This window comes from Callithrix jacchus, chromosome 4, assembly GCF_049354715.1.
Source record: "Callithrix jacchus isolate 240 chromosome 4, calJac240_pri, whole genome shotgun sequence".
In the NCBI taxonomy this organism is placed as follows: domain Eukaryota; kingdom Metazoa; phylum Chordata; class Mammalia; order Primates; family Cebidae; genus Callithrix; species Callithrix jacchus.
The window spans coordinates 40802816-40822492 of NC_133505.1; the positions used below are offsets into that span (position 1 = coordinate 40802816).

The 19677-nt window shown below is 44.0% G+C and overlaps 1 protein-coding gene and 2 pseudogenes across 5 annotated transcripts in view; 2 read left to right on the plus strand and 1 right to left on the minus strand.

Annotated features, from left to right (window-relative positions):
* Positions 1 to 19677, plus strand: part of LOC100395327 (transmembrane protein 14C) — a 59425-nt gene that overhangs the window by 39299 nt on the left and 449 nt on the right. For 2 of the 3 annotated variants that reach the window (XR_013534151.1, XR_013534148.1), the window contains 2 exons: positions 6972 to 7067; positions 19381 to 19587. The gene's annotated coding sequence lies outside the window, so the exon portion shown is untranslated. Of the gene's footprint in view, positions 1 to 4339; positions 4458 to 6971; positions 7068 to 19380; positions 19588 to 19677 lie in introns of all 3 variants that reach the window. The other variant, XR_013534149.1, reaches the window with a different exon arrangement.
* LOC144582116 (C-terminal-binding protein 1 pseudogene) overlaps positions 1 to 19677 on the plus strand; it is a 42173-nt pseudogene that overhangs the window by 22047 nt on the left and 449 nt on the right. The window contains exon 2 of the transcript XR_013534096.1: positions 6972 to 19587. The product of XR_013534096.1 is annotated as a C-terminal-binding protein 1 pseudogene (transcript). The remainder of the gene's footprint in view (positions 1 to 6971; positions 19588 to 19677) is intronic.
* The window catches only part of LOC100394960 (serine/threonine-protein kinase MAK-like), a 50476-nt pseudogene that overhangs the window by 4982 nt on the left and 25817 nt on the right, over positions 1 to 19677 (minus strand). The window contains exons 5-9 of the transcript XR_013534095.1: positions 15883 to 15962; positions 11523 to 11655; positions 6073 to 6243; positions 3915 to 4082; positions 2732 to 3043 (exon numbers count right to left, since the gene is read on the minus strand). The product of XR_013534095.1 is annotated as a serine/threonine-protein kinase MAK-like (transcript). The remainder of the gene's footprint in view (positions 1 to 2731; positions 3044 to 3914; positions 4083 to 6072; positions 6244 to 11522; positions 11656 to 15882; positions 15963 to 19677) is intronic.

Consider the following 19677-nt stretch of genomic DNA (forward strand, 5'->3'; position numbering starts at 1 on the left):
AAAGGGGGATCAGCACATAGCTGAAGAACGTGACCAAGAGTACCGACCAATGGATCGATGTCAGTCTAGAGGACGCTTCTATGCCCTGCCTAAGATCTCACGGTTGTTCTATGTATACATCATGAAGATTCAGGAGCAAAACAGACAACTAAACAAATCCCTAACAAGCTGGGCAGAGTGGGTAAACTGAGAAGAAAAAATAAAGATTCAAAAATAATTAGAAATTGGAGATATAAAAGATCTTGCAACTTTTTGAAACCTAGAGATGAAATACACAAGTCAGATGTACAGAATATGCGATTTAGAAGCATTTATGAAAAAATGGGTATACTTAGAAATTTTAGTTGACACAATACTTAATCCCAACTCTGAAACTTACCTATATAAAAATATGTGTGTGGGGGGGTGGGGGAGGGCAGCTAGGTTATTCTCTTTAACTTAAGAGAATGCACAAAGGGTGCCTAGCATATGCATGGCACTTAGTAGCTACTCAATCAGTATTAACTTCCTTGCCTTCCCTCACAGTAAGAGTCAGCATTTGAAGTACCTTCCAAGGGGCTGGGGGGAGGACTGTAATCATTGGTGACACGAGTGCACATATTGTTTGGAATGTTGGAGGTGACTAATTAGTCCTGCTCTATACTCCCTGCTTGCTGTTTGCCTCCAGCTGTGGCAGCCTCATTCTAAGTAGTTAGGGGGATGAAAGGGAACTTAAATAAAGGCACATTTGTAATAGGAATTGAGAGTTATCAGTCATTGATGAAAGGTGTTATATGCAGAGCCCTTGAGGGAATTGGAGAAGTTTCTCCAGAGAAAAGGGCAAATAATGTAACAGCTATTTTCAAATATATAAAAGGCGGACTTTCTAGAAAAGTGATTAGCTTTCACTAAAAGAAAGAAAACCAGATTTTACCCAGTGTAAGGAAGAACTTTCTAATATTCAGAACTGTTCCAAAGATAAAGTGGACTCCCCAGTGCCCCAGAGGTGGTTTACAAGCCTCGTAGGCAATTACTCATTCCTTCATTCACTGAACAAACATTTACTGAGAATCTCCCATGTGGCAGGCCCTGGTCGGGGTTCTGAGGCTGTACTGATGAACAGAACAGACAAACATTCCTTACTTCATTGAGCTTTCGTTCCAGAGGAAGAGACAAATAAACAATAAACATAAGAAATAAGTAATTAACACTGCGTGAGAATGTGATTAGTGCTATTGGGGGAGGAGGAGGACTTGCTTATACTAGGTATGTGGGGCAGGTGAGGACTGGATAAGGAAATAGATATGGTGCTGTGTAAGACACATTTCCATCCTAAAATGCCAAATTCTAACACAATTGGGAGTGTATACCCCAAGGGGACAGCTAAAATACTACAGTAACTGATGAGCTCCCAGAGCTGAACAAAAGACGGAAGAAGTTGTTTTATACTATACCTGACACTTTAAAAACCCATTCTAACTGAGCATGGTGGCTCATGCTTGTAATCCAGCACACTGGGAGGCTGAGGTGGGCAGATCACCTGGAGTCAGGAGTTCAAGACCAGCCTGACCAACATGATGAAACACTGTTTCTACTAAAAATACAAAATTAGCCAGGTGTGGTGGCACATGCCTGTAATCCCAGCTACTTGTGAGGCTGAGGCAGGAGAATTGCTTGAACCCAGGAGGTGGAGGTTACGATGAGCTGAGATCATGCCATTGTACTCCAGCCTGGGCAACAATAGTGAAACTCTACCTCAAAAAATAATAATAAAAATAAAAAATAGAAACCCATTCTCCTGTGTTCTTTAGCATTTAAGAACACCATAAAATGACAGTACTGTTAAAAATTCTTAAGATTTGGATCAGTAACTCTGGAGTACCTGATTCTTTTAAATTCTTTGAATTTTTCTGCATTGAAAGAACTTTAGGCTGCGCTTGATGGCTCATGCCTGTAATCCCAGCACTTTGGGAGGTCAAGATGGGTGAATCACCTGAGGTCAGGAGTTCAAGACCAGCCTGGCCAACATGGTCTCAACTAAAAATACAAAATTAGCCAGGTGTGGTGGTGGGCGCCTGTAATCCCAGTTACTCAGGAGGCTGAGGTAAGGGAATCGTGTGCACCCGGGAGGTGGAGGTTGCAGTGAGCCAAGATTGCACCATCACACTCCAGCCTGGGCAAATAGAATGAAACTCCGTCTCAAAGAAAAAATAAAAAGGCCAGGCACGGTGGCTCACACCCAAAATCCCAGCACTTTGGGAGGCTGACACAGGTGGAACACTTGTAGTCAAAAATTCAAGACCAGCCTGGGCAACATGGTGAAACCCCATCTCTACTAAAAATACAAAAATTAGCTGGGCATGGTAGGCAGACTCCTGTCTGTAATCCCAGCTACTTGGGAGGCTGACATAGGAGAATCGCTTGAACCTTGGAGGTAGAGGTTGCCGTGAGCTGAGGTCCTGCCATTGCACTCCAGCCTAGGCAACAAGAGTGAAACTCCATCTCAAAAAATAAAAAAGACTGAAGACTGTAGCATATCAACTTGGTTACTTTCATTCTGAAAGTTTTTCTTTTTATAAACCATATTAGAATTTTAAGTGATCTCATGTCAAGCTCCAACCAGAGGACTCAGGGTCTTTAACAAAGAATAATTGTTTATATCTTCTCCAGCATAATTAGAAATGCCTCGAAACAAAATCTTAATTGCAGTAGTCAAACAATTCCATTTCAAGCGTCATGACTGGCTACTCACAGTTGGCATGTTTTTGATGATGTTTGGGAATCGTGTTTGTGGCGGTTTCTGCTGATTCTGTTGCTTTGGTGGTTGCTGGATGCTCAGGTTCTGTGGCGGCTGAATGGGCTGCAGTGGCTGCTGGCTAGTTTTTGACTGGGATTGTCCGACAGTCTGATCAATTACATCTGGTAGAGGCTTGGGCTCTACTTCAACTAAAGATGGCTTTGATTCTAATGGTTACAGCTGCTTATTTAAAGACTCTTTTGATTCCAGATGATTTGAGGAAGGGCCTAATACCCGACCAACTTGAAAATATGGGTGTTTCAATGCCTATAAAAACATAGAATAACAACAAATGAAAAATGGTTCCACCTAAATGTATTGCACATGCACTATGATTGGCCCTTTGTGAGGGCCACAGGAGCTATCATTAGCCCACAGGCACTTCCATGATTTAGGAAGCAGCCATCATTCCCTATACAGTACCCCTTTTAAAAGGTAACCAGAAAAAAATGATTTGAGAAATAAATTGTGCTGAAAAATAAAAAGTGGCTCACGCCTGTAATCCTAGTAATTTGGGAGGACGAAGCAGGTGGAACACTTGCGGTCAGGAGTTCAAGACCATCCTGGCCTACATGGTGAAAGCCCATCTCTACTAAAAATACAAAAATTAGCTGGGCATGGTGGCGTGTGCCTATCGTCCCAGTTACTCGGGAGGCTGAGGCAGGAGAATCACTTGAACCTGGGAGGCAGAGGTTGCAGTGAGCTGAGATCGAGTGCCACTGTACTCCAACCTGGTGACAGAGCAAGACTCAATCTCAAAAAAAAAAAAAAAAAAGAGAGAGAGAGAAAGAGTCTACTATGAGATGCCTTTTTGCAACCCATGGCAGATTCCTTCATAACTAGCCTGTCACATGTCTGAATTTTTATCATTGCAAACTGATTCCTTGTTGCAACCTCAGGGTTACTCATTTGAACCACAAAACACAGAAAATCATTGGGGTAGCTATTTTTGCATTTCTCCCAAGGATCTTCTATGCCTATAAATTAATTTATGACATACACTGTATGCCAAGGGCTTTGTGTTTAATTCTCTTAGTAAAATCCTGGGTGAGAATAGACCTGCCTTTGTAAATGAAAACATCCCTGATATTAAAAAACCTGAAAGATTTAAAAGGTCTAACAGAAAGACTCATCTTACCCGGCTTGCTCTTGGTCGTTTCACTGGAGCCCAATTCAACATTTCAGTCATGAGCTGAATAGCTTCATTACTGGCAGTGGGAATCAGAGTTTTTAAGTTTATAGGAACACACTGGGGAAAACGAAAGTTCATAGAAGATGCCAGCTGGCATCCTTCTGGCCAGTCGCTCTGTTTCAGGAATATATAAGTGTGGGCAGGGAGAACAAAACAAATTGTTTTTAGTAATCCATTTAAAACACATAGCAGTAATATAAACATCATTTATGTTTGAACATTTTCATGTTGATCCATAAATAAACATGAGAATAAAATACCAGTCCAGGTCTAGAATACAGTGCTATGACAGTATAGAAAAAACATTAAGCTGAGAGTTAGGAAACAATGTGAAAAGCACTTTTATAACCTTTTTTTTGTTTTTGAGACAGGAGCTGGCTCTGTCGTCCAGGCTGGAGTGCAGTGGTGCAATCACGGCTCACTACAGCCTCACCCTCCGGGACTCAAGAGATCCTCCCACCTCAGCCTCCTGAATAGCTGGGACTATAGGTGCGCACCAATATAGTGGCTAATTTTTTATTTATTTTTTATTTTTTGTGGAGACAGGGTTTCACTATGCTGCCCAGGCTGGTCTTGAACTCCTGGGTTCAAGTGATCCTTCTGCCTGGGCTTCCCAAAGTGCTGGGATTACAGGCATGAGCCACCATGCCTGCCCTTTATAAATTTTACAATATTAAACCCTTGTCTGGTGTTTGATCCTGATGATGATGCTGCTGTGATGATATCTGGGCTAACTCTGAACAAATAAGGAAAAGTGCTTTACAAAGAGGCTGACTGCTAACAAAGATCTCTGTATATACTATGTATCACAGCCAGTGTTAAAAACGCACACATCTGGGAAATGACAATTACATTAAAGCTTTAATATCTACATTACTTGTGTAATGTTAACTACAAGGCATATACTAATTTAATTAGGATGTCATTATATACACACTTAGAAAGCATATCTCAGAAAGTAAGGTGTAGATAAAATATAATGAATTATAGTTAATTGCAAAGTACTCAAATAAGTCAAATGTCCATAGGAGAGATATATAAAAGGAAACAAGAAGGGTTAAGAAAAAATAAGGTTCAATACACCAAGGGTTAACAGTTGATGTCAATGGCCAGCCAGAGAGTAAGTAGGAAAGAGCCCAAGTAAGGCTGTCTGTACAGTGTCAGCTGGGCATCACCCCCAAGTTACACTCTAACCACATAGAATTTTTCCTTAAGTTCTTAAGAAAAGGCAAGCACCCGTTATTCTTTTCTTTTCTTTTCTTTTTTTTCTTGAGACAGAGTTTCACTCTTGTTGCCCAGGTTGGAGTGCAATGGTGTGATCTTGGCTCACTGCAACCTCTGCCTCTGGGGTTCAAGGGATTCTCCTGCCTTGGCCTCCCAAGTAGCTGGGATTACTGGCACCCACCACCATGCCCAGCTAATTTTTGTATTTTCAGTAGAGATGGGGTTTCGTCATATTGGTCAGGTTGGTCTCGAACACCTGACCTCAGGTGATCCACCCACCTTGGCCACCCAAAGTGCTGGGATAACAGGTGTGAGCCACCGCGTCAGGCCTAAGCACCTGTTTTTCTTCAGCTGGTGGAATCCCGGCTTCTTGCAATCCTTAACCCACTCTGATTTTAAAAATAAGGATTATGGCCAGGCACAGTAGTTCGCACGAAGTAATCCCAGCACTTTGGGAGGCCAGGGTGGGCAGATCGTATATTACTTGAGCTCAGGAGTTCGGGACCAGCTGGACCAACATGGTGAAACCGTGTCCCTACTAAAAATAGAAAAACTGACCAGGTGTGGTGGCCACACGCCTGTAATCCCAGCTACTCAGGAGGCTAGGGCAGGAGAATCGCTTGAACCTGGGAGGTGGAGGTTGCAGTAAGCTGAAATTGTGCCACTGTACTCTAGCCTGGGAGACTGAGTGAGACTCCATCTTAAAAAAAAAAAAAAAGGATTATAAGAAAATTAATCATTAAAGTATGAGCCTATTTCAAAATGAAAATACCAGATATCTAGGCAAAAGTTATAAATAATGAAAAATGACAAGATTAAAAGCAAAATAGCAAGTTAGAAATAATCAAAAGTTATAGCACTTAGGGACAAGAGTACTTACCTTTTTGGAAGTCCCTAAAACTTGGCAAATTTTAAAGATTTCATCAACCTCACTTTTCCCTGGGAAAAGTGGCCTTAACATATGAGTTCAGCCATGATACTTCCAACAGCCCACACATCAATGGGGGCGCTATACACGGAAGATCTCAGCAAAACTTCAGGGGCACGATACCTAAGAAAATAGAAAACAAAACAAAAGAAGTTATTTGGATTGCAATTTCAAAGGATGGGCAGTAGCAGTCTACTCTTTTTGGTGATGCTCATTTCCATCAAAGAGTAGATATTCAGACCCGGTTCCTTCTGTATGTCAGTCATTTGTACAATGTTCTAGGGACATTAGGACATAACACGTTCCCCCACCACAGACAATGAATAGGGCTGGCGACAAATGTAAATGAAATGTCCATGAAGCCCAAGACAGGAACTCAAATGAATAGATACGGAAATAAGTGCTATCTGATATATTAAGAAAAAAAATTGGGCCAGACGTGGTGGCTCACGCCTGTAATCCCAGCACTTTGGGAGGCTGAGGTGGGTGGATCATGAGGTCAAGAGATCAAGACCATCCTGGCCAACATAGTAAAACCCCATCTCTACTGAAAATACTACAATTAGCCAGATGTAGTGGCGTGCACCTATAGTCCCAGCTACTTGCGAGGCGGAGGCAGGAGAATTGCTTGAACCTGGGGGGCAGAGGTTGCAGTGAGCCAAGATCTTGCCACTGCACTGCAGCCTGGTGACAGAGTGAGACTCTGTTTCAAAAAAAAATAAAAAGAAAAATAAGTAGAAAAACCATGTTACAAAGCATTATATTTAGCATCTATTCACCACGAAGCACAGAAAACAAAAGATGAACAAGGATTAGCCCTGAGTAGTGGAGTTTTCTCTTCTTTTTACCAGTTTGAAAGTGCTGATATCCTCAACGGACTCCTCTTCTGTGGTCAACAATATTTTTCATTGAGAAAAAGACTCAATTTACAAGAGCAAAGTGAGCTGGTGAGTCCAACACAGAGTCTGCTAAATGGAAGATACTCTCAATTTCTCAGTTCTAACTCTTTTTTCTAACCAAAATGTATAGATATTTCAGTCCAAATGTTTGGCAGTACTGACTAGTTTTGTTCAGTATCATTTCATTGTAATGTTGATGAAAGAAAGAGAGAGACAGAAAGTAAGGGAAGGGAAGGAGGTAGGGAAGGGGAGGTAGGGAAGGGAAGGGAGGAAGGAAGGGAGGGAGGGAGGGAGGGAGGGAGGGAGGGAGGGAGGGAGGGAGGGAGGGAGGGAAGGGAACAGAAAAGGGAAAAGGAAAGGGAAAGGGAAGAGAAAGGGAAAACAAAGGAAATGGATTCCTGACTGGGCCACTGTGTGGGGCCTGCATGTTCTCTCCAAGTCTACATGGGTTTTCTCCAGGGCTCCAGCTTCTTTGCATATCCCAAAGATGTGCATGTCAGGTGAACTGGGGTGTCTGTGTGGTCCCAGGATGAGTAAGTGTACATGTGTGTGTGTGGGTGGGGGGGATGGTGCCATGGGAGGCTGTCCCATCCACAGTTGGTGCTCACCTTGCACCCCCAGCTACCAGGACACACTGTAGCCACCTGTGACCCTGAACTGGAATAACTGGGCAAATAATTATCTTCCTTGTTTTTATTAATCTTTCTTTTTCTTTTCTTCCTTTTTTTATTTTTTTGAGATGGAGTCTTGCTCTGTTGCCAGGCTGGAGTGCAGTGGTGCAATCTTGGCTCACTGCAACCTCTGCCTCCGGATTCAATTGATTCTCCTGCCTCAGCCTCCTGAGTAGCTGGGACTACAGGTGCACCATGCCAGGCTTATTTTTGTATTTTTAGTAGAGATGGGGTTTCACCATGTTGGTCGTCATGGTCTCAATCTCTTGACCTCATGATCCTCCTGCCTCAACCTCCCAAAATGCTGGGATTACAGGCATGACCCACAATGCCCAGCCTTAATCTTTCTTAAATGTATGTATAGCTCACATGTATTCAGTGTTCAATATTAATGTCTTGGTCACTATTTAGAAGTTTGGCCCAGGTGCGGTGGCTCACGCCTGTAATCCCAGCTCTTTGGGAAACTGAGGTGGGCAAATCATGAGGTCAGGAGTTTGAGACCAGCCTGGCCAACATAGTAAAACCCTGTGTCTATTAAAAATACAAAAAATTCGCTGAGTGTAGTGGCAGGTGCCTGTAATCCAAGCTTCTCGGGAGGCTGAGGCAGAAGAATCACTTGAACCCAGGAGGTGGAGGTTGCAGTGAGCTGAGATCACACTACTGCACTCTAGCCCAGGTGACAGAGTGAGACTCTGTCTCAAAAAAAAAAAAAAAAAGAAGTTTGGTGATGTTTTTTGACCAGAAACCTGCCTAAAATTGTTTATTTTAATTAGCGCATGGTCAAATTGGTTTCATTATACGTTGTTTCACTTAAAGTCATAGTTTCCAAGAACCTATTGATGTTAGGTGAGGACTTACTGTACTTTCTCTGACAAATATTTTTACAAGCTTTATTGATATATGTCACATAATATATAGTTGATCTACTTAAAGTGTACATCACACTGCTTTCTCCTGGGGGGCCTTCACGTGTCTTCCCAAATCCATCTCTGTGTCTGTCTTTATAAGGACATCAACCTTACCGGATGAAAAGACCAATCATGTTCCGGTATGACCTCATCTTAGCTTGATTACATCTGCAAAGACCCCATGTCAAAATAAGTTCAGATTCCTAGGTAACCAGGGCAAATCCATCATGAAAGGCTTGGTGCTGTTCTCATGTAGTGAATAAGTTCTTTTTCAGACAAGATGAGATTAGTTCCTGAGAGAGGGGCTGCTCCACAGCAAGCTTCCTCCTCTTTTTTGTTCCTTCCTTGAGTGTGCCCATTTCCCCTTTGACCTTCTCTTTTTTTTTTTTGAGATGAAGTTTTCCTCTTGTTGCCCAGACTGGAGTGCAATGGCACAATCTCGGCTAACTGCAACCTCCACCTCCCAAGTTTAAGTGATTCTCCTGCCTCAGCCTCTCAATTAGCTGGGATTATAAGCATGCCCCACCATGCCCGGCTAATTTTGTATTTTTCTAGTAGAGACTGGTTTTCACCATGTTGGTCAGGCTGGTCTCAAATTCCCAACCTCAGGTTATCCACCCACCTTGGCCTCCCAAAGTGCTGGGATTACAGGCATGGGCCACCGCACCTCAAGGGACCTTCTCCATCATGTTTTGATTCAGCATAAAAACCCTCACCAGAAGCCAAGCGGATGCCAGTGTGATGCTTCTTGTACAGCCTGCAGAACCAGAAGCCACATAAACCTTTCTTTCTCACCTTCCCAGCCTCAGGCGTTCCTTTACAACAACACAAAACACACTAAGACATGGACTCCTTTCTTTTAGTACCCACCTCTGATTCATTTGTGCTCACGCCTGTAATCCCAGCACTTTGAGAGGCTGAGGTGGGCAGGTCACGAGTTCAAGAGATTGAGACCACCCTGGCCAACATGGTGAAACCTCGTCTCTACTCAAACTACAAAAAGTAGCTGGGTGTGGTGGCGTGCGCCTGTAATCCCAGCTACTTGGGAGGCTGAGGCAGGAGAATCGCTTGAACCCGGGAGGCAGAGGTTGCAGTGAGCCAAGATCAGGCCAGTGCACTCCAGCCTGGTGAAAGAGTGAGATTCCATCTCAAAAAAACAAAACAAAACAGAATTCCACACACCTCACTACTTACATGGCCAGCAGGTGCAAGTCACTATCATTTCTGGCCAATCCACAAACTCTGCCCTTGTTTCTTATGACTGCCCTCCTTATTCATTCTGCACTGTGCAGAATTCACTGGGGGTGTGATCCTGTCTCAAGGCTTTTACACTTAGCATTTGCTCTGCCTAAAAAATTCCTGCTTGTCCTGGCATCTCCTTCAGGGCTACTCTCAGTGAGACCCTCCATGTAAAATAACAATGCTTTCCCTCCCCATCTCCCTGCCCCTTCCATATTTTATTTTTCTTTGTAATGTATCAACATCTGATACACATATATTTTTCTTTTTTTCCTGAGAAAGAGTCTTGCTCTGTTGCCCAGGCTGGAGTGCAGTGGCACTATCTCGGCTCACTGCAACCTCTGGCTCCAGGTTCAAGTGATTCTCATGCCTCAGCCTTCCAAGTAGCTGGCACCAAGGCAGCTGACACCACGCCTGGCTAATTTTTTTGTATTTTTACTAGAAACAAGGTTTAGCCATATTGGCCAGGCTGGTCTTGAACACCTGGCCTCAAGTGATCCCCCACCTCATCCTCCCAAAGTGCTGGGATTATAGGCGTGAGCCACTGCACCCAGCCTAATAAATATATGTTCTGTTTTCACTGGAGCATAATATTCACACAGGCATTATAAGAGTAAAGCTTGATGAATTTCCACAAATACAACACATCCATGCATCCAGATCAAGAAAGACATGTTATCAGCACACAGAAGGCCCCTCATGTAGTCATCGAGGCACTACACATACCCCACCCCATGGAACTGCTTGCTTTCCTGACTTTGTTTTTGTTTCTTTTTTTTTGAGACAGTCTCACTCTGTCGCCCAGGCTGGAGTGTAGTGGCACGATCTCGACTCACTGCCACCTCCACCTCCTGGGTTAAAGCAACTCTCCACCTCAGCCTCCTGAGTAGCTGGGACCACAGGCGCCTGCCACCATGCCCAGCTAATTTCTGTATTTTTAGTAGAGACGAGGTTTCACCATCTTGGTCAGGCTGGTCTCAAACTCCTGATCTTGTGATCCACTTGCCTTGGCCTCCCAAAGTGCTGGGATTACAGGTGTGAGCCATCATACCTGGCCACTATCCTTTTATGGCACAGATTCGTTTTTTCTGCTTTTGTATTTTATAGAACGAAATCAGTATGTGCACTTTTTCTGTTTGGCCTCTTGCTCTCAACATTAAGATTCATTCACATTGTGCATGCAGTAGTAGACCGTTCATTCTCATTGTTGCAAAGCATTCCACTGGGTGAGTATACGATGCAACTGTTCATGGACATTTGGGTAGTGTGCAGTTGAGATTATTCATGTCTTTTGGTGAACATGTGTATGTCTTTCTGTTGGTGACTCATAATAACTTGTTTATTTGTGTACTGGCTGTCATGTAAGCAGCATGAAACAGATTTTTCTTTTTTTTTTTTATTTCACTGCTGTGTTCTCTGTGCCTAAAATGATGTTTGGCACATAATAGGCGTTCAACAAATATTTGTTGAATGAATGAGTGAATAAATGAAATTCTTTTTTCTTGTTTTTTCAGTGATCAGAATAGCAATAAACCAATCCTTCGATCTCTTTAAAAAACATAAAATTCAGTTCTATATTCTGTTTTAAATATTCAATATGGAACCTCCAGAAATCTGTAAGAATCCATTGTAGGAACGCTTCAACATAGACTTATGCCTCAGGAGAATCACATAACACTACTCACCATCTAGTAGAGACATAATCAGTGTACGGTGGCTGTGACCTTAATTCTCTTGCAAGTCCAAAATCAGCAATTTTCACAACTTCTGGACCCATACAAAGCAAGTTTTCTGGTTTCAAGTCCCTATGAAAAAAGCCTTGGTGATATATAGAGAAAAAAATACAATAAATCATTATGCTTAAATGTAGCTTTATTTGATTTATAAACAAAATATAAATGAACCCCTCTTTTACAGTTAGAAACATCATCTTAGAAAAAAAGTAAACTGGCCAGGCATGGTGGCTCATGCTTGTAATGCCAGCACTTTGGGAGGCCGAGGTGGGTGGATCACTTGAGGTCAGGAGTGTGAACCAGCCTGGCCAACATGGTGAAACTCTGTCTCTACTAAAAATACCAAAAAATCAGCCGGGGATGGTAGTGAACACCTGTAGTCCCAGCTACTCTGGAGGCTGAGGCAGGAGAATTGCTTGAACCCGGGAGGTGGAGGTGGCAGTGAGCCGAGACCACACCACTGCACTCCAGCCTGGGTGACAGAGTGAGACTCTGTCTCAAAGAAAAAAGTAAACCGTATTTATTGTCTAAGAAGTAATGGGATATAGGGACCCAGCTTTTTTTTTTCTTTTCTTTTTTATTTGGAGATAAAGTCTCACTCTGTCGCTCAGACTAAAACGCAGTGGCACAATCTCAGCTCACTGCAACCTCTGCCTCCTGGGTTCAAGCAATTCTCCTGCCTCACCCTCCAGAGTAAATGGGATTACAGGTGTCCACCACCATGCTTGGCTAGTTTTTTTTATTTTTAGTAGAGATGGGGTTTTGCCATGTTGCCCAGGCTGGTCTTGAACTCCTGACCTCATGATCCACCCAACTCAGCCTCCCAAAGTGCTGGGATTATAGGCATGAGCCACGGTACCCAGCCAATGCTGGGAAGACTTTCTAAGTCTAAATGTTTTTAATCACTTCAAAGTCAGAGTGGGCTTTGTTTGTGATATCTGTAACAGTTCTGTAATCCAAGTTTATACAGTACTTCTAACTCTAAATAGCTGGTAACATCCATCTCACTATGTCCAAGAGACATTCATTGCAGTTTTGTAATGTAATGGCAGGAATGGGACGATGTGATGCAGAGTGGAGTGACACTAATCCATAAAGTCTAAGAGAACTAAATCAATTACATATTTGTACAGCTGTGGTTTCCCCCCCCAATATAAATATATTGGTAATTCAGTCCTATTTGAACTAAACATTTTTACAGCAACAATTTTATATACGTATGTATGTATGTACAGTACGTATTTGAGACAAATTCCTGCTCTGTTGCCCAGGCTGGAGTGCAGTAGTGCAATCTCAGCTCACTGCAACCTCTGCCTCCTGGATTTAAGCAATTCTCCTGCCTCAGCCTCCAAAGTAGCTGAGATTATAGGCATGTGCCACCACGCCAGGCTACTTTTTGTATTTTTAGTAGAGACAAGTTTTCACCATGTTGGTCAGGCGGTTCTCTAACTCTTGACCTCAAGTGAGGTCTCCCAAAGTGCTGGAATAACAGGTGTGAGCCACCACACCAGGCCAAACAACTATTTAAAAACATCTATTTTCTAGAAGTATTACATCTGAGATGCTTAATTCTACAGCAAAAATTATTGGCTTTTGTGAAAATGTTGAATTATCCTTACATGTTGGCTTATTTGGCTTTTATGAAAATGTCAAATTATCCTAACAGCCTGGTTTCCCAAATTACTCTGTAGTCAGCTATACAGTCAACTCTCGATTACTTACATGTTATTTACTTTCAGTCACAATTTAAAAATCCTAATAGAACTTCCTTCTTCAATCACTTATGCTTTAGATGTTGCTGACAGCATAAATCAGCTCAGGCAAATATCAAGTTTATGATGAGTTTAAAACAATTAAAAATCAGGAATCCATTATGAATAATATAGCAGATATCCCTTATTTCCATATAATTAATACATTACTGATCTTTGCCAATAAAATACAGTATATCATTACAGGATTTAGACTTCTAAAAGACCCCAATAGTTTTTGTTTTTGTTTTGTTTTGATTTTTTTTTTTTTTAAGATGGGGTTTCACCATGATGGCCAGGCTGGTCTTGAACTGCTGATCTCAGGTGATTCACTCACCTAGGCCTCCCAAAGTGCTGGGATTACAGGCGTGAACCACTGCACCCGGCCAAGACCCCAATAGTTTTTATGACACAAATGAAAAGGTTTGTTTAATGTTCTTAAAACATTAAAAAAATGTTCTTTTAGTAAGTTAAAGAAGTGTTCTTAAACTATTTATATGGAATCCTGAATAGCAGTTTTGGAAGGTAAATAATTCCTGTGTCAGTTAGAGGATAAAGTAAAAAAAAGAAAATATAAAATACAGGATTAGGCCGGGTATGGTAGCTCACGCCTGTAATCCCAGCACTTTGGGAGGCTGAGGCTGGAGGATCACTTGAGCCCAGGAGTTCAAGACCAGCCTGGGCAACATGGTGAAACCTCATCTCTACATAAAATAAGAAATTAACTGGGTGTGGAAGCATGTGCCCGTAGTCCCAGCTACTAGGGCGGCTGAAGTTGGAGGATCACCTGAGCCCAGGAAGCCGAGGCTGCAGTGAGCCAGGATGGCACCACTGCACTCCAGCCTAGGCATCACAGTGAGATTCTGTCTCAAATAATGATAATAATAAAGTTAAATACAGGATGAGACATGAAGGGAACCTGATGGTGATTTTTAAGTGCCTATGTTCAGAACACAGCAATGGTATGGGACAAACTTTTCTAATTTAATATCTAAACATCCAGTGATTCTAAACAAATGTTTTTTAAAAATAATCATATTAACTTTTTGAACTAATCATTATTTTGGTTTGATGGATATAAAAAAGCTACATTAATCAAAGCACATAAATAAGAAATTCATAGAAAACAGAACAAGTATTAATACTTGCTTTAATTTCATTCAGAGAATAGAAACAACTAAATGTAAATACTAAGGAAAACTATAAAACACTACTCCATGGGTGCTACAAACTATTTAAATGTTAATAATTTGTCGTGCTAGATCAAAACAGTCTAATCTTTTTCCAAAAGAGTGTCCTTTGTTTTTTTTTTCATTTTCATGAAAAAATTAGGGGGAATGAGGCTGCAGGATGGGTTATGATGACTGAGGCTAAAGGCTGATGATGATTAAACTGGTAAAAAAAAATTCTGCTCTGGTGGAAAATACTTATAGATTATAGAAATTCCGGGCCGGGCGAGGTGGCTCAAGCCTGTAATCCCAGCACTTTGGGAGGCCGAGGTGGGTGGATCACGAGGTCAAGAGATCGAGACCATCCTGGTCAACATGTTGAAACCCCATCTTTACTAAAAATACAAAAAATTAGCTGGGCATGGTGGCGCGTGCCTGTAATCCCAGCTACTCAGGAGGCTGAGGCAGGAGAATTGCCTGAACCCAGGAGGTAGAGGTTGTGGTGAGCTGAGCTTGCGCCATTGCACTCCAGCCTGGGAAACAAGAGCGAAACTCTGTCTCAAAAAAAAAAAGAAAGAAATTCCTGTTTATTTATTTATTTGAGAAGGAGTTTTGCTCTTTTTCTCCAAGCTGGAGTGCAATGGGGTGATCTCAGCTTGCTGCAACCTCTGCCTTCTGGGTACAACTTATTCTCCTGCCTCAGCCTCTCAAGTAGCTGGGATTTCAGGCGAGTGCTACCATGCCTAGCTAATTTTTTATATTTTTAGTAGAGACAGGGTTTCACCATGTTAGCCAGGCTGGTCTTGAACTCCTGACCTCAGGTTCATCCACCCACCTCGGCCTCCCAAAGTTCTGGGGTTACAGGCTTGAGCCACCAAGCCTGGCCTTATTTTTTTATTTTTTATTTTTATTTTTTGAGATGGCATCTCACTCTGCTCCCCAGGCTGGAGTGTAATGGCTTGATCTCGGCTCACTGCAACCTCCATCTCCTGGGTTCAAGCAATTCTCCTGCCTCAGCCTCCCCAGTAGCTGGGATTACAGGAACCCACCACCACGACGGGCTAATTTTTTTGTATTTTTTAGTAGAGACAGAGTTTCACCATGTTGGCCAGGCTGGTCTCAAACTCCTGATCTTAGGTAAACCACCTGCCTCGGCTTCCCAAAGTGCTGGATTACAGATATGAGCCATCACACTTGGCCAGAAATTCCATTTTATATAGAATCACAGAAATTCTCAAAATTTTAAATAAAAATGTCAGTGTGTATAGTCACATACCCCAAATTTGTATTTCTCCAATATAACAGTTATTTAACAGTTTAATATATAATTTCTATGCACAATCTTGACAGTAATCTAAAGAGGCAGGAAAATGAAACTTAAAAGAAACCTACCATGTTTATGGATAAAAGCCAGCCCTTGCAATATCTGATACATAATATTTCTGATGACTGACTCAGGGAACAACTTGCTTCTGTAAAGAAATGAACAAACAGTCACAGAATTCTGTTAAACAACCAGCCAACCAATCCAAAGAAGGTTTATATTACCCCTGCCTTGGAGCCTCTGTTGGCCTCATGATACTGGTTAAAGGTATGATTTATGGATTTACAGTGTGAAAGCTCATACATTTAAAACATGAAAATCAGATTTTTTTTTGTTTTGATGTATGGTTAAAAACTCAAATCCCAAACTGAATGTATTGCACACATATTAAATAGCTAAATTTTAAACTGTCCCAAGAAGAGTAAAGTTGAAAAACAGAATTACTAACAGATAAGCCAAGCTTGCAAATCTGTATTATGTAGACTTTAAGAATTTTAGAGGTGGCCGGGTGCAGTGGCTCATGCCTATAATCCTAGCATTTTGGGAGGCCAAGGTAGGAGGATCACTTAAGCCCAAGAGTTTGAGACCAGCCTGGGCAACATGGTGAACCCTTGTCTCTACAGAAAAATACAAAAATTAGCCAGGTGTAGTGGTGCATGCCTATAGTACAGCTGCTGGAGAGGATGAGATGGGAGGATCACTTGAGCCTGGGAGTTCGAGGCTGCAAGGAGCCATGATTGTGCCACTGCACCCCAGTGAGTGAGATCCTGTCTCAATAAATAAATAAATTTAGAGGTATAAATAAATGCTTCAGTTCTATTCTGCATATTGGTGTTGTCCAGAGAAATATAAGAGCCGGCTGGACACAGTGACTCATGCTTGTAATCCTAGCACTTCCGGAGGCCAAATGGGTGGATCATCTGAGTTCAGGAGTTCAAGAGCAGCCCAGCCAACATGGTGAAACCCCGTCTCTACTAAAAATATAAAAATTAGCTGGGTGTGATGGCATGTGCTACTCAGGAGCCTGAGGCAGGAGAATCACTTGAACCCAGGAGGTGGAGGCTGCAGTGAGCCAAGATTGCACCACTTCATTCCAGCCTGGGCAAAAAAGCGAGACTCTATCTAAAAAAAAAAAAAAAAGAAAAAGAAAAAAGAAATACAGGAGAGCCACTTGTGTACTTAACATTTTTCTAGCAGCCATGTTAAAAGAAATCAAACAGGTAAAATTAATTTTTAACAATATATTTAATTTAACCTAATATATGCCAAATACTATTCCAACATGTAATCAATATAAAAATTAGCTAACTGCACCACTGCACTCCAGCTTGGGTGACAGAGCAAGACTATGCCTGTAAAACAATTTTTATTATAAAAATTATTCTTGCCGCGCGGTCGTCCAAGCGCGACTCGGCGGCGCGGTGGAGACTCCGCACGGCTGCGATGGAGACTCCGCACGGCTGCGGCCAGGCGCAGGCGGGCGGGCGGGCGGAGGCAGCCTCAAGCGCCGGGCTCACAGAGAGCACCGGAGTGGTCGGGGCCAGCGGCTGCTTGCGCCTCTCGATGGGCAGCTCGCACTTGCTCAACAAGGGCCTGCCGCTGGTAAGACTTTGACCCCGACACAGGCTTCAGTGATTGCGGTGGATCAGAAGCCTGAGCGCTTTGGCTCAAGACAATTAAGGACGTGGGATGAGGCTCCGAGACAGGACGCGGTTCTGCCTGGGGATCCTGAAGATAAAAAGCTTTGAAAAGTCGAATTCATGGTCGTGGAAGCTGAGCCTGTATTAAGAGATGTTAGGCGTCCGATCTCCAATCATGAACGGGCCCCTGCACCCGCGGCCCCTGGTGTCATGGCTGGATGGCCGGATGGCCGGGACTGCACGGTGGAGATGCCTATCCTGAAGGATGTGGCCACCGTGGCCTTCTGCGACACGCCGTCCATGCAGGAGATCCACGAGAAGGTCCTGAATGAGGCCATGGGGGCCCTGATGTACCACACCATCACACTCACCAGGGAGGACCTGGAGAAGTTCAAAGCCCTGGGCATCATCGTCCAGATTGGCAGTGGTTTTGACAACATCGACGTTAAGTTGGCCCGGGATTTAGGCATCGCCGTCTGCAACGTGCCTGCAGCGTCTGTGGAGGAGACAGCCGACTTGACGCTGTGCCACATTCTGAACCTGTACCGGCGGGCCACCTGGCTACACCAGGTGTTGCGGGAGGGTACGCGAGTCCAGAGCGTCGAGCAGATCCGAGAGGTGGCATCCGGCGCCGCCAGGATCCGTGGGGAGACCTTGGGCATCATCGGACTCGGTCGTGTAGGGCAGGCAGTGGCACTGCGAGCCAAGGCCTTCGGCTTCAACGTGCTCTTCTATGACCCCTACCTGTCAGACGGCGTGGAGCAGGCACTGGGGCTGCAGCGCGTGAGCACTCTGCAGGACCTGTTGTTCCACAGCGACTGCGTGACACTGCACTGCCGCCTCAACGAGCACAACCACCAACCACCTCATCAATGACTTCACCGTCAAGCAGATGAGACAAGGGGACTTCCTGGTGAACACGCCCGGGGTGGCCTAGTGGACGAGAAGGCGCTGACCCAGGCCTTGAAGGAGGGCCGGATCCGCGGCGCGGTCCTAAACGTGCATTAATCGGAACCCTTCAACTTTAGCGAGGGCCCCCTGAAGAACGCACCCAACCTCATCTGCAACCCCCACGCTGCATGGTACAGCGAGCAGGCATCCCTCCAGATGCGAGAGGAGGCAGCACGGGAGATCCGCAGAGCCATCACAGGCCGGATCCCAAACAGCCTGAAGAACTGTGTCAACAAGGACCATCTGACAGCCGCCACCCACTGGGCCAGCATGGACCCCGGGGTCGTGCACCCCGAGCTCAATGGGGCCACCTACAGGTACCCTCCCGGCGTGGTGGGTGTGGCCCCCACTGGCATCCCAGCTGCTGTGGAAGGCATCGTGCCCAGCACCATGTCCCTGTCCCACGGTCTACCCCCTGTGGCCCACCCGCTCCACACCCCTTCTCCTGGCCAAACTGTCAAGCCCGAGGCGGATAGAGACCACGGGAGTGACCAGTTGTAGCCCGGAAGGAGCTCTCCAGCCTCGGTGCCTGGGCAGAGGGCCAGAAGCCCCTCAGACCAGAGTGTGCAGAGAAGGTGCCTACGTGGCAGCCCTGGCGCTGCAGAGACTGTCGGGCAGTGCAGGAGGCGGGTGGGCAGCGCCGGCCCGTGTCGGTTGTCATCGTCCGTCCTGTGGGCTCTCTGTCCTGTGTCCTTCACGTTCCTCGTTAAGCAGAAGTAGTCAGTAGTTATTCTCCCAGGAACGTTCTTGTCTGTGTACAGTTTTTAGAACATTACAAAGGATCTGTTTGCTTAGCTGGCAACAAAAGGAAAACCTGGGGGAGCATTCGGGAAGTCAATTTGAGGTCATTTTTTTCCTTTTATATGTAGGAACGTGCCCTGGATGAGGCAGTCGGCAAAATTCTCAGGACAATGAATCCTTCCCGTTTTTTTTTTATGCCACACAGTGCATTTTACCTGCTTGTCTTATTTTTAGAATAATTTAGAAAAACAAAACAAAGGCTGTTTTTCCTAATTTTGGCGTGAACCCCCCCCCTTGTTCCAAATGAAGATGGCATCACGAAGCAGCTCCAGGAGGAGAAGTTTGGGCGGTGCCTGGCATGCCCGCTGCCCGTCGACGTCTGTTCTGGGGATGCAGAGGGTGGCAGTGTCCCGCCTGCACCGGTGCCATCCTGCTGATGTGGTAGGCTAGCAATATTTTGGTTAAAATCATGTTTGTGACTGTAACTATTTGTATGAATTATTTTAAAGAAATAAAAATCCCAGAAAGAGC